This window comes from Bos indicus x Bos taurus, chromosome 20, assembly GCF_003369695.1.
Source record: "Bos indicus x Bos taurus breed Angus x Brahman F1 hybrid chromosome 20, Bos_hybrid_MaternalHap_v2.0, whole genome shotgun sequence".
Lineage (NCBI taxonomy): Eukaryota > Metazoa > Chordata > Mammalia > Artiodactyla > Bovidae > Bos > Bos indicus x Bos taurus.
The window spans coordinates 52,430,633-52,445,024 of record NC_040095.1 but is presented as its reverse complement, the minus strand read 5'-3'; the positions used below and the strand labels follow the sequence as shown (position 1 = coordinate 52,445,024).

General features: G+C 36.5%; 1 protein-coding gene across 1 annotated transcript in view; it reads right to left on the bottom strand.

Moving 5' to 3' along the window:
- Window positions 1–14,392, bottom strand: part of CDH18 (cadherin 18) — a 1,278,678-nt gene that overhangs the window by 1,231,371 nt on the left and 32,915 nt on the right. The window lies entirely within an intron of this gene.

Sequence of the window (14,392 nt, the reverse complement as noted above, 5' to 3'; positions counted from 1 at the left end):
AACAACTATACAATAAAATATTTAGATTTGAAAAAAAAGAAAAACATGCAGAATAAGCATGAAAATATCGGAATCATAATTACATGTCAATATAAATTAAGGGTCAATGTAATAAACATAATAAGCCCCCTCCTCATCGTCATAGCTAGTTATTACTGAATCCTTTGTACCAGGCATGAATTTAAGAGGTATGTGCATGCTGTGCTAAGCTGCTTCAGTTATGTCCAACTCTTTGTGACCCCATGACTGTAGCCCGCCACATTTCTCTGTCCATGGGATTCTTCAGGCAAGAATACTGGAGTGGGTTGCCATGCTCTCCCTCAGGGGATCTTCCCAACCCAGGGATCAAACCCAAGCCTTTTATGTGTCTCCAATATTAGCAGGTGAGTTCTTTCCCACTAGTGTCATCTGGGAAGCCCTTTTAAGAGATATAAATCATACATGATAGCATGAAATTCTACATTAGTCCAACAACTTTTAATATGTTTATATCAATAAAATAACTACATTTTGAAACAATAATCTATCTTCATAACTTAAATGTTTGGGATTGGGGAAACATTGATTATTATGTACATTTAACAAAAATTTAAGACAGGCTCATATGAGAGAAAATCAGATAAAACTACTAAGGAAAAAGTCTTAAGCCATGTATAAAAATTTTAAACAACTGCAAAAAAGAAAAAATATCTGTCAGGGTGTTATGGTTATGTGCAACCTGAGATCTGGGAGAACTGAAAAAGTGTTAGCCTCTAAGTCATGTCCAACTCTTTACGACCCCATGAACTCTAGTCTGCCAGGTTCCTCTGTCCATGGACTTCTCTAGGCAAGAATGCTGGAGTAGGTTGCCATTCCCTTCTCCAGGGGGTCTTCCCCTCCTAGGGGTAAACCCGAATTCTCTTGCATTGCAGGCAGACATATCTAGGAGAACACTTAAATGCAGCACAGCCTCAGTGTCAATGATAAACATTTAAAATCACCAGTAAGAATCAACTCCAGAGGTGCTTCTAGTAGAGACCAAACCATCAAATCATTCAGGAAAACTTCAGAGGCATATTCAGTCTGAGGGATAAGCTCAATATGAGAGCTGATGACCTTGATCAAATACATACCAATAAATAAATGCCAGTCTTTGAATGAAATCTATTTACAGCTTTGCCCTTTACACAATGAATTTGAAGTAACTTACAAAAAATACAAAAAATGTTTTAATAATTAAACATCTATATAAAATGATAATTAAAATATAATTAGGGTCAAGCAAATATGATGCAGCTATACCAATGCAGACGACTGATAGATCTTGCTCTTTGTATCTCGTGGTCAAGCAAATGAAACAAAATAAACAAAACAAAAAATAATATGGTTGTAATTGGGTATAAGTTAGAGAGTGAATCAAGACATAAAATTTAAATTTTACACATTGCTTCAACATTCCAATCCTTTGATAAATATGATTTTTTCCTCTACGCTTTGAGAAAGAATGAGTGGTACCCAGCTACACTTCTCTTGAGTCAAGATCTCAGAACACTAGGATGGTATGTAGAACATTAAATACAGATTTATACTCTTTGTGTAAATCTTTGTGTAAAACCACAGAAAAGATTGTTGTTCAGTTGCTAAGTCATGTCTGACTCTTTGGGATCCCTTATCCTTCACTATCTCCTGAAATTTGCTCAAATTCATGCTGAGTTGGTAAGGCTATCTAACCACCTCAACCTCTGCCATCCCCTTCTCCCTTTGCCTTCAGTGCTTCCCAGAATCAGGGTCTTTTCCAATGAATTGGCTCTTTACATCAGGTTGTCAGAGTACTCAAGCTTCAGCTTCAGCATCAGTCCTTGCAATGAATATCCAGGGTTGATTTCCTTTAGGATTGACTGGTTTTTTAAGTATAAATAGTGATTTGCTTGTATGGATTGCCATTTTCTATTATTTTTAAATTTGGGGGCATCATATATTTGTTTGCACCTCCACTGGAAACAAATAATCCTATCTTCTACAGACTACAATATTCTGGATTATATTTGTATAATACACATGCCTTGGAGTGAAAGACAAAATACATTTTGAACATATTTGACTTTGAATATTTAATGTACATTTTGAGTAAATTAAAAATTTGACTAACCAGTAATTTTGATGTTAAGAATAATTGCTCTAGAGTGTTTGTTAAATAAGAAACATGTGTTTCTTGAAATGAGACAAGATATCTTAATTGAACCCATACATTCAATTCAATTAAGCACCTCCTCTTTGGTGCTTAAGTTTTAAGAGTTTTAAGAGAAAATAAGTCAGGAGGAATACATGTTTCATCTCATGGTGACATCCTCCAAAAGATAAATAATCAGGGAATTGTTATATCTTCAAGGAGAATCATGTGAGAGCTAACTGTGGAATGATTGCTGCTGCTGCTACGTCGCCTCAGTCGTGTCCGACTCTGTGTGGCCCCGTAGAGGGCAGCCCACTAGGCTCCTCTGTCCCTGGGATTCTCCAGGCAAGAATACTGGAGTGGGTTGCCATTTCCTTCTCCAATGCATGAAAGTGAAAAGTGAAAGTGAAGTCGCTCAGTCGTGCCCAATTCTTAGCAACCCCATGGACTGGAGCCTACCAGGCTCCTCCATCCATGGGATTTTCCAGGCAAGAGTACTGGAGTGGGGTGCCATTGCCTTCTCCAGTGGAATGATTAAGTAGAAAATTAATATGTTAGTTTCAGGGTTTCAAAGTCAAAGGTTTCAAAGGTTTAATTAACATTTATTAGTTTTGTGTTCCTTATCAGGTATGGAATATCTAAAAACCCAGTTTTCATAGTACCTGCTGTACTGTTTTTTGTAATGAATTTAGCATTTCTGCTAAAGTAAGTGTCAATAACATCAGTTATTGTTATCATCATTAGTAGTAGTAGTAGCAGCAGTAGTAGTAATGTGCATGCATGCTCAGTCATGCCCGACTCTTTGTGATCCCATGAACTGTAGCCCACCAGGCTCCTCGGGCCATGGGATTACTCAGGCAGGAATATTGGAGTGGGTTGCCATTTCCTTCTCCAGGGAATCTTCCCAACCCAGGGACCGAATCCACATCTCCTGTGTCTCCTGCCTTGGCAGATGGATTCTTTACCACTGTGCCACCTGGGGAGCCCCAGTGATAGTAATAGTAGCAGTAAATAGTAAATGCTAAACAAACATCAATTATTATTGTTATTATTATCTGAGATGGGAAGAAAATGAGGCAAGCAATTATAAAGGATTCGCATTATGGTCTTGTGGTGAGAATTTTTTTTATCACTGTTATAGTCTATATAATATGTCATTAAAATTATAGGTGCCTTTTTATGTAAATATTTAATCCAGCTGGATTTAAGCCTGTATATGGTATAAGGTAAGGATTTAACTTTTTTATTCCCCAGAGAAGACTATTTCCTATACCTTCTACTAAATGGTTCAAGTTTTCTTCATTGGTTTATGATGCCACCAATATTATATCACAATTTTATATTTACATGGTTCTAGTTCAGATTTCTTCAGTTTATTCCATTGGTTTATTTACACATTCTTATGCCAATTCCTTGGACTGCAAGGACATCAAACCAGTCAATCCTAAAGGAAATCAGTCCTGAATATTTAAGGACTGATGCTAAAGCTGAAACTCCACTACTCTGGCCACCTGATTTGAAGAATGGACTCATTGGAAAAGACCCTGATGCTGGGAAATATTGAAGGTGGGAGGAGAAGGGGACAACAGACAATGAGATGGTTGGATGGCATCACCAACACAATGAACATGAGTTTGAGTAGGCTCCAGGAGTTGGTGATGGACAGGGAAGCCTGGCGTGCTGCAGTCTATGGGGTCACAAAGAGACACGACTGAGTGACTGAACTGAACTGATGCCAATTCCACAACCATCTTCATAGTGTAAACTTGTAGTCTATCTTAATGTCTGTTAATAAACTATACATTCTACAGTCTACTATAAATGAACTTCTTTGTTTGAATATCATACTTGTAACCCCTCATTTGGTGAAAAAAAAGTTATTTAGTGAAAGAAAGATAATTTAACATTTTTTTGTTTTGCTTTTCAAGAGCTCATTCACATAACGTAGGTTACTCTTTTGATAATGTAAGCAGTTGTACAAAATTCTTGTGTATAGCACAAGTCGTTACAGAAATTATATTACATAAACATATGTTAAGACAATTGGAGAAGGCAATGGCACCACACTCCAGTACTTTCGCCTAGAAAATCCCATGGACAGAGGGGCCTGGTAGGCTGCAGGCCATGGGGTCGCTGAGGGTCCGACAGGACTGAGCGACTTCACTTTCACTTTTCACTTTCATGCATTGGAGAAGGAAAGGCAACCCACTCCAGTGTTCTTGCCTGGAGAATCCCAGGAACGGGTAAGCCTGGTGGGCTGCCATCTATGGGGTCGCACAGAGTCGGACACGACTGACGAGACTTAGCAGCAGCAACATAGCACAGTAGTAGATAAAACAACTGATTGAAACTTTTATTCTATATTTTGGTTATGGTTAAAAGTTTACATTTTATATATTTGCAATTTTTCTCATAACTCTAACTGTTTTCAGAGGGAACTACTCTTGAAATGTGAAAGCTAGTTTTTTTTTTTTTTTCTGTAAATATTCTAGGAACACAGAACATGCCTTTTTTTTTCTGTAAATATTCTAGGAACACAGAACATGCCTTTCTTGTCTATGTCTATGTTTTTTTCAGTAAGTATGCATTAATACTTCACTCTCAAAGATCAAGATCAAACATGTGCAAGGCTTTTCAGTTCACAGGTAATTAGGCTTATTGCTGAATCTATTTCCTTCTCTGTCTTGCCAGATTTGATTTTGGCCAAACATATTACAAACTGAGAGATGCTAATTCAAAGAGACATTTACAAATTGGAGAAGTAATCACAGGCACACAGCACAGTTAGGAAAGATTGCATGTGGGTAGGTTAAAAAAGGAAGCCAGAACTCACAGGCAGAATATGCTGTGAGTAAAAAGAAAGAAAAAAAAAAGTATTATAGGACACAGAATAGAGATTTGGTAACTGTCTTTTCAACCGAGCATACTGAAAAGACAATTTGTTTTAAGCTCTCTTTCTTCCTAAAAGTAGAATGCTCACTTGGTCAGTACTGAGAACTTGAAATCAATAAACCACTGGAAGAAAAGTACTAGTCCTTGGTAAGTAGGTTTTCTGACATTATCTCCCTGTGTTTGATGGTGGCAGGGCTTCTGGTATTCCCATAAATTCCTTCCACCAAAAAGCAGAGATGAGAAAATAAAGACAAATACAAAACCAAACAATTCTGTACAAGGGGAGGAAAAGTTCACCCTACTTCAGTATACATGATTTTATACTTTTTTACCTGATTACTAACAGAAATCAGGATTGCAAATGATTGGTACAGAGATAATAATGATGCATAAATTTCTGAGTCACATAGACTAGAATCTTAAATAAAAATTCCAAGGGAGTCAAAGAATCAACCTATGCAGAAAAGATCTCTCTATCAACTATGAAACTGGTATAAAATTTCATAGCATTATTTATCTAACATTGAAACATTCTACTTACCATGGATTGAAACATGAAAAGAGACTGTGAGCAATTTTTCCAGTTAAAATAAGATGGTGTCTGTTACAAAATGAAAGGTCTCTAAACTTATTCTTATATCAATAGGAAGACTGAATCAGTTCAGTTCAGTTCAGTCGCTCAGTTGTGTCCAACTTTTGCAACCCCCTGTACCACAGCAGGCCAGGCCTCCTTGCCCATCACCAACTCCCAGAGTTATCCAAACTCATGACCATTGCATTGGTGATGCCATCCAATCATCTCATCCTCTGTCATCCCCTTATCCTCCCGCCTTCAATCTTTCCCAGCATTAGGGTCATTTCAAATGAGTCAGTTCTTCGCATCAGGTGACCAAAGTATTGGAGTTTCTGCTTAAACATCAGTCCTTCCAATGAATATTCAGGACTGATCTCCTTTAGGATGTACTGGTTGGATCTCCTTGCAGTCCAAGGGACTCTCAAGATTCTTCTCCAACACCACAGTTCAAAAGCATCAATTCTTTGGTGCTGAGCTTTATTTATAGTCCAACTCTCACATCCATATGTGACTACTGGAAAAACCATAGCTTTGACTAGATGGACCTTTGTCGGCAAAGTAATGTTTCTACTTTTTAATATGTTGTCTAGGTTGGTCATAACTTTCCTTCCAAGAAACAAGCATCTTTTAATTTCATGACTACAGTCACCATCTGCAGTGATTTTGGAGCCCCCCAAAATAAAGTCAGCCACTGTTTCCACCGTTTCCCCATCTATTTGCCATGAAGTGATGGGACCAGATGCCATAATCTTAGTTTTCTGAATGTTGAGCTTTTCAGTAAAATTTTAGTGTGTGATCTCATATTTACTCTGTTAGCTGGTATTTACTTTCTAGGACCCTGTTTTTATTAATGCTGATGTCTAAATCTTTCAGTATTAACAAATCAATAATAGAAAACTGGGAAAGAAAACTGATTTTGAATATGGGCATAAAAGAATATGTAAGAAAAAGAAAGAAGAATGTTATGTATATTGGAATATGCTATGCTATGCTATGCTAAGTCACTTCAGTCATGTCTGACTCTGTGCGACCCTAGAGATGGCAGCCCACCAGGCTCCCCTGTCCCTGGGATTCTCCAGGCAAGAACACTGGAGTAGGTTGCCATTTCCTTCTCCAATGCATGAAAGTGAAAAGGGAAAATGAAGTCGCTCAGTTGTGTCCGACTCCTAGTGACCCCATGAACTGCAGCCTACCAGGCTCCTCCATCCATGGGATTTTCCAGGCAAGAGTGCTGGAGTGGGGTGCCATTGCCTTCTCCGATATTGGAATATACTGATACTATAAAACATACATAAACTGTGTACTAATTAAAAAAAGGGAAAAGCCAATTTAATTCATACTTTATCATTGAAGGACAAAAAGTCTATATGTTTACAAATATATAAGGAACATCAACTTTTATTTTTAATTAGGTCATCAACTAATTATTTACAACTTTACATTACCTTTGCTGCTGTTATTCAGTCACTAAATCTTGTCCAACTTTGTGACCCCATGGACTGCAACATGTCAGGCTTCTCTTCCTTCACTATCCCCTGGAGTTTCTCAATATAGCTAACTTTCAAAATGTCTATATTTTAAAAAATCTTTTATTTAACAATAAATATTAATAATTTCTTTTAGAGACAGATTACATTGGGTGTATTATAAAAGTGACATCTGAGTAGTCATTATTTCCCTTTCCAAAGTAATTTCATATATTGAAGATAAGCCTATCAATTATAAGGCTAGTATTTTTCTGTGTATGTGTGATTTTACGTGTGTGCATTTATTAAATACATTTTATGATACACTTTAAGGAAAAAAATTCCACATGGATTGACAAATATTATAGACAGATATACATGTATACCCAAATATTTTGTTTAATTGTTTTAAAGGATAATAAGAATCAAAGTCTATGACAGTAGGGTAAACTAGTTATTGGTTTATCAGTTTCTCATGACAGTGCGTATCTCATAGTTAGAAATTTTTCTTTCCAAATATACCAAGAAAAACATAACTAAAACTTCCTCAGTGAGGACAGAATCAAAGGAGGGAAAAACAAGTGAGTATCTCTGATCATGACTGGAGAACTCTGAATTGGCTTCAAAGAATCAGTTTAATACACAACTTGTCCTAAAATTAATTTGCTTGCTGAAATTGTGATATAGTCATTGGCTTATTCAGTCTTTAGACTATTTTTGACCACATTGTGTCTAGGCCTGGGCAAGACGGGCACCAGTAAGCCTATCTTGGTAAAGAAAACTCAAGCCCTGATCTTGAGAATCTTACATGTACTGAGGAAAAGAGACAAATGAGAAAATACAAGACATCAGATCCATGGTGGTACATAATAAACGCTATGGGACACAGAGAGAAACCATTCAGCTTTGGAGAGTTTAGGAAAACTTAGTAGAAAAGTAAAATTGAAACTAAGACTTACAGTCGAATGGAATGAAAATACATCTCATACTGTATGTAATGGTGGTGATAATTTGAGAAAGAGGGATATTCGTCAGGCAGAATAAACAATTTGTACAAAATACTTATAGTGATTCTCAAATATTGACTCATAGATTGCTCCAAGTCCACACTGAATTTTGTGACAATTCACGATGAAGTAGAACACATAAAGGAAAGAAAATATTTCCTAAATTTAAATATATCTAGATGGGTTTTAAATGTTTGAATCTACATAATAGTTTTAGTATTAAAGTGTTCCTTATTATATGAAATAATTGTGATATATATAGATATAAATATGTGCATATATGTATATATACTGTGTATGTTTACTAAATATATATTTTGAGATATATATGTACATATAGGATGTGTAAATACATATATATTTAGCCTCCTTGCTCAGTAAATGCACAGTTTGTAAGACTGCATACCCATATGTCCTTTTGTTTTTATTTTCTTTCCATGAAATTACTCCAAACATCCACCAGCTGTTGCTTAAGTGAACTGCACAGACATCAGTATATAGAGAATATTCAGAGACACACTTGAGAAAGCTTTGAACCTACCCAAAGTAGGTTACAGAGGTAACCTGGGCCAAATAATAGAGAATCTTATATTTTAAATTGTTTGCACTTTTCCCTTGATCTATTGGAAAACATTACAGAATTTTAAATAAGAAAGTGAGAAGATTAAATGTGTCCTTTTGAAGTATTTTCTTAGCTGCCACATAAAGAACAAAGAGTTGTGGGTCAAGACTGAATGAGACATGAGACGTAGTAAAATGGCCTGTTACAGTAATACAAGAGACACTTGACATTGTTTTAGTCTAAGGCAGTATCAACGAAGACAGGGAGCTATAGTGATCTAATAGGATCTGTGGGTACATAAAAATGCATAGAAGAGTCTGCTACGTATTCTTATATATTTATTATACTCCAGTATATTTATTACAAGTGTTGAATTCTTATTCAAAGGACAATAACAATCCATTTAGATATATATATATATATATATATATATGTGTGTGTGTGTGTGTGTGTGTGTGTGTATGTATATGTGTGTATATATATATATATATATATATATATATATATATACTGGGAGAAGATAAAATATCAATGACATCTTTTAGTGACTCCCCCATATAAAATTTTTCTCATGCTTCCAAAATCTTTGAAATGACATTTTTCTCCATTTAAAGTGCCCTTTGCAGCCTATCAACTACTCCAAATACTTAAAAGACAGTGATCCTCTCATACATAATGGTTTGTTTAATTTTGAGTTTTATTACATTCATCATGTTTACAGATGAAACACCAGGCATTAAGTTCATGTAGAAAGACATGACTAACGTTACTTTGCAAGATAACTGTAAACAATTATTACAACACTAATAGAACCAACACTGGGTATAATGGAGAAACTTCTAAAACAAGCTAATGTTCTACAGAAAACATCAGCCTAAAGAACTACATCCTACCAAGTATGCATAGTGATTTAAAGTCACACAATTATTACTTTAAAACTTCTTGGTAGCCTTTATTACAATCACCAATTTTATAATACACATAGATGCAGATTAAAATAAAAAATGAAAGCTAATATTTTTAAACTAATAGTGTTGCCTATAGGATTGTTTCTCTAGATCTGAATTTTAATTCTGATTTAATCAATACCTCTAACTAATAGCAACTATATTTGTCAAAGAAATATCTTTGAAGTACTTGCATTCCAAATACTGTGTTAGACGTTGAATGAATGGGTTGGGAATATCCCCTGTAGGAGGGAATGGCTATCCACTCTAGTATCCTTGTCTGGAGAATCCCATGGACAGAGGAACCTGGCAGGCTATAGTCCATGGGGTTGCAAAGGGTCAGACAAAACTGAGCGACTAACACACACAGAGATTGAATGAAGCTTTAAAAGAAGAATCTATCACCACAAAATGTAGAATTGAAAGCACTCAAAAATACTAGAATCATTTGAGTAGTGTTTAGTAAATACACTGTTTACAAAGTCATGGGTAAGGTCGATCAGAACACAACTGAGGAGAGGGATCTGTTACTGGAACCCTGTCTGAGAGTATAAGAGAGGGACAGTACTCTGGAGAGGAAGCCACCTTCAGAGGGGCAGGGCCCTTTGTCAACAAACACTTCCAGCCTAACGTGATCCTTACAAAAAAGAACAAGAAAAAACATAGGCATTTAATTCCCCTGTATCCCCCTCTCTACTCTTGTACTGAAGTTTCAATACTGGCTGAACCCAAATGAAGAGCAGGAGATAAGGGGGCTTATTGATGATAATCATCCACATCACCATTCCATAGAAGAGAGCAGGGTAGAGAAAAATCTCAGTGAGCAAATGGACAATACCCAGAAGTTACATAATGTAGTAGGCAAGTGATCATAGTTCTTGGATGTGCCTGCTCTAATAGCAGTGAATAATACCACTTATTATTCTATAATAAGAATAATATTATTAGGAATATAAGAATATTATTATTATTAATATTATTCTTAATAATATTCTTAAGAATATAAGAATATTATTATTCTTATTATTCTGTTCTAGTGAAAGCAACTCACAACAAAACATGCTTATCATGAAATATTAAGGATGAAATGGAATTAGCCAGGCAAAGAGAGCAGTCTAATACACTAGACTCACATTTCTCATACTTTTGTATACATTCACAGACCCATTTTAAGAGGAAAAGAAACATACAAAAATCCACAGGCCCTAGAATTTGCTTAAGTTATTTATTTAAATGTAACTTGATATGTTCAACTATAAAGCTAAATATAAACATATTTGTTTATTGTACATAATGCAGTATAAACTTGCAACAAAATAAGTTAATGACAATATAAAACAAAATACAAATTAATACTGATATAATTGAAAAATAGAGTTTTGTGGAAACCAATTGCTTTTTGTAGAATATAAAGTAAATATAAATATCAGAGACTTTTATAGAGAGCATACATATAGAACCAAAATTGAGTACTAGCTCAATTTTCTGGCCTCTTGAAACATTCAAGACACGAGGGGTCCTCATTCACAGATTTTTGTTTTATGTATGTTTTTTTACCCTCACCTTACAAGAAAGCTTCTTTTCCATATCAAGGCGACCTTCCTTCTGGTAGTTTGGTGGTTGAGTCACTAAGTCATGTCCGACTCTTGCAACCCTGTGGACTGTAGCCCGCCAAGCTTCTCTGTCCATGGAATTTTCCAGGCAAGGATACTGGAGTGGATTGACATTTCCTTCTCCAGGGGATCTTCCCGACACAGGAATCAAACCCAGGAATCAAACCCAGGTCTCCCGCATTGCAGGCAGATTCTTTACCGACTGAGCTACAAGGGAAGACCTTCCTTCTACTTTATCCATACACATGAAAATCAGAGTACCATATCCTATGGCTACGGTGGAGAATACAAGCAAGTATAAACACTGTCTTAGGGTCATCGTAAGGAAGTATCATAGAATAAATGGATTGAAAATAGCAGAAATGTATTTCTCACAGTTCTGGAAGCTGGAAGTCTGAGTTCAGGGTAAAAGCAAACTTGAGTTTGTGGAGAGCCTTTTGCTTAATTGCAGAAATTAACTTCTCTTTGCATTCCCCCACTCCCCTTTGGAAGAAAGAGAACCAACTAGCTACCTGACCTCTTCTTATAAGGCTACCTGATATGAAGAGCTAACTCACTGGAAAAGACCCTGATGCTGGTAAAGATTTAGAGCAAGAGAAGAAGGGGGTGACAGAGGATAAAATGTTTGAATGGCATCATTGACTCAATGGATATGAGTTTGAGCCAACTCTGGGAGGTAGTGAAGGACAGGGAAGCATGGCACGTTGCAGTCCGTGGGGTCACAAAGAGTTGGACATGACTGAGTGACTGACCAGTAACAACAATCTCATTCCTGAGAGTTCATCCTCATGACCTAATTACCTTCCAAATGCCCCACCTCCTAATACCATCACATTGGGATTAAATTGGCCTTCCTAGGTGGTGCCAGCGATAAAGAATCCACCTGCAAGGCAGGAGACCCAGGTTCGGTCCCTGGGTCAGAAGATCCCCTGGAGCATTAAATGGCAACCCACTCCAGTATTCTTACCTGGGATATCCTATGGTCAGAGGAGCCTGATAGGCTACAGTCCATGGGGTCACAAAGACAGATTAGATTTTAACATAGGAATTTTGCAAGGACACAGACATTCCAGTCCATAACAAGCAATTTACATGTTAGTTCTGGCACTTAGATTGTCTTCCAGATGTTTCAAAATGTACTCATATTAATCTTCTTTAAGCCATCATAAACATAAAAACAAAAGTATATATCTGTTCACAAGTATATCTCTGTCCTCCTATTAAGGAACTGCATTGCTCAATCTTACTGCAATCATGCAAATATTTTGCGGATTTTAGAAATTTGCCTTATGTTACACAGTGTTTCTAAAACTTAAAGTGAAACAAAATTCCTTGGAGAGCTTTCTAAAAATGTGATATTGCAATCCAACTTTAAATACTGGTTGGCTGGGGTTATACATTTTAATAGGCATCCCAGATGACTTTGATGTAGATGATTCACTGCTGAGATTTTAGATAACACTGATTTAAAGATTCAAATTCTCATATAAAATACCAGGAAATCAATAACTAAGAGAATTTGATTAGGATTTATTTATGGTCATGATTTTGTAGACTAGATTAACACAGAATCTTAGTGTAGTATTTATTTAAAACACAAGTCTTTATTAGGCAATACCAGGTTGCATGTACACCAGTTGGAAAAACTTTTAAGATGCATTCCTGCTTCCCACTGGGACTGACCAGCAGTTTCTTCCTTCTGACCAGCAGTTTCTTCCTCTTCCTGCCAATTTTGTATTCTTCTACTTTTACTCATCCTTTAGTTTTATCTCAGAAATATCACTCACAGGTAAACTTCTCAAACTCCTCTGAAAAATGTTCTTTTAGCAACATGGACCTTCTCTTGTAAGTACTTATTCACATCTGTAGAGTAATACTTTATGGTGACCTCCATATATAGATATAGATATAGATCTCTTCCCAGAGACCCATTAGGAGTCTCTCTGTCATGTTGAAGTTATGTTTGGATGTGTGGCATGGTTAATCAGTGAAAGGTGAGCAAAAGTGACAGGTATCACTATCAGGTAGAAGCATTAGGAACCCATATGCAATTCTCTCTGCTCTCTCCTTCCCAACATGCTCAGATGGTGCCTGCTACTTCAGTATAAATTCCAGAGTCAGAATACTATGTGCAGCAGCCCTTGTTGACAAATTACAGTGTGTGGCATGAGTGAGAAATACTTGTCACCTTAATCCCCTAATATTTAGAGTAGTTTATCAGAGCAAAAAAAAAAAAAAAAAAACTGACATGTCACAGGTGTCATTTTACATTTATATGGCTGACTATTTACCTACCCCATCTAATTATGATCCTAGGGAGGGATAAGATTTTTGTTTGGTTTTGCCGACATGTGCTTTCTATTGCATTTCCAACAAACAACGGCAGTCTCCTTGATAATCAGGGATAGTGTTAATTTTCAAGGCATGTGACTTTTTACAATTTTTTTTTATATCAGAGTATAGTTGAGTGACAATGTTGCGTTAGTTTCAGGTGTACAGCAAAGTGATTCAATTATACATGTACATATATCTATTTTTTTCAAGTTATTTTCCCATTTAGGTTATTGACAAATATTGAACAGAATTTATTGTATTACACAATAAGTTCTTGTTGGCTATTTATTTTAAATATAGCAGTATGTACATACATATGATATTTTTGATACCTGCTGCTGCTGCTAAGTCGCTTCAGTCGTGTCCGACTCTGCGAGACCCCAAGGATGGCAGCCCACCAGGCTCCCCCGTCCCTGGGATTCTCCAGGCAAGATCACTGGAGTGGGTTGCCATTTCCTTCTCCAACGCATGAAAGTGAAAAGTGAAAGTGAAGTCGCTCAGTCGTGTCCAACTGTTCATGACACCATGGACTGCAGCCCACCAGGCTCCTCCGTCCATGGGATTTTCCAGGCAAGAGTACTGGAGTGGGGTGCCATTGCCTAGTGAATATCTAGTAGATAGCAGGCACTTGATAGAATAAAGGTCCCCCAAAGATGTTCATGTCTGAATGCCTGGAATCTGTGACCATGTTACCTTGAGAGCAAAAGGTTAAAAATATTAAAAGAAGGAGTTTATTCAATTATGGTGGGCTTAATTTAAATTCATGAGCTCTTAAAAGTTCAAAAGGAAGACAGAAGGGTGAGAGATGTGACAGCAAAAGGAGGAGGCGAGATTCACTTTGTAAAGAC